This window comes from Propithecus coquereli, unplaced genomic scaffold (genome assembly GCF_000956105.1).
Source record: "Propithecus coquereli isolate 6110/MARCELLA unplaced genomic scaffold, Pcoq_1.0 Scaffold210, whole genome shotgun sequence".
NCBI classification, from domain to species: Eukaryota; Metazoa; Chordata; class Mammalia; order Primates; family Indriidae; genus Propithecus; species Propithecus coquereli.
The window spans coordinates 6,561,130-6,562,452 of record NW_012146079.1 but is presented as its reverse complement, the minus strand read 5'-3'; positions in this window follow the sequence as shown (position 1 = coordinate 6,562,452).

Genomic DNA, 1,323 nt, shown 5'->3' with positions numbered 1-1,323 from the left:
TAACATTGTTTCTTGTCCAGGCGCGGTGGCTCACACCTGTGATCCTAGCACTCTGGGAGGCCGAGACGGGCGGATCCTTTGAGCTCAGGAGTTTGAGACCAGCCTGAGCAAGAGCGAGACCCTGTCTCTACTAAAAATAGAAAGAAGTTAGCTGGACAACTAAAAACATATATAGAAAAAATTAGCTGGGCATAGTGGCGTGTGCCTGTAGTCCCAGCTACTCGGGAGGCTGAGGCAGGAGGATCGCTTGAGCCCAGGAGTTTGAGGTTGCTGTGAGCGAGGCTGACGCCACGGCACTCTAGCCCAGGCAACAGAGTGAGACTCTGTCTCAAAAAAAAAAACGTTGTTTCTTAATTTTGTTTGGTAATGAATACAAATATCACAACATTCAAAAGATCTGAAAGAGAGTGTAGAGAAATGTCAGTCTCCCTTTTGTTCCTTGTCTGCCCATTTAGCCTCCATCTGTGCTCTTCCAAATAGATACATAAATATTTTTTCCCACCACACAAATCATACTAATCTATCAACATGGTCTATACCTTGCTTTCTGAAATTATAATTTTAATTTATCATCATAATTTTAGTTTTTAAACCAGACAGTGAAAAGTCTCTCCCACCCCTATTCTCTTTTCAGGAGATAACCAATGTCTTAGTTCAATTGATTCTAAGGGGCTTATTGTTTTCTTTGATATTTATCCTCTTTTGAAATCAGAATTTATAATCACTGTCAGTCATGTGGCAGTCTAGACTAGAATCTTCTGATGATACCTGGTATATTAGTCTGCTAGGGCTGCCATAATGAAATACCAGAGACTAGGTGGCCTAAACAACAGACATTTATTTCTTCACAGTTCTGGAGGCTGGAAGACCAACAGGCAGGGTTCTCTGAAGCTTCTCTTCTTGGCTTGCAAACAGTGGTCTTCTCCCTGTGTCCTTACATGGTCTTCCCTCTGCGTGTCTGCGTCCAAATTTTCTTTTTGTAAGGACATCAGTCATATTGAATTAGAGCCTACCCTGATGACCTCATTTTAGCTTAATTGCCTCTTTAAGGTCCTATCTCCATGGTGGTTAGGGCTTCAACACATGAATTTTGGTGGGACACAAGTCAGCCTATAATACCTGATCAGATGAAGAGAGACCAGCATCAAAGAGCCTGAGGAAATATGGTAGTTTCTTAGGTATCTTTTAGAGATATTCTACTCTATCCAAATATAAGCAGATCCTTTTTTTTTTTGAGACAGAGTCTCGATTTGTTGCCCAGGCTAGAGTGAGTGCCATGACGTCATCCTAGCTCACAGCAACCTCAAACTCCTGGGCTCAAGC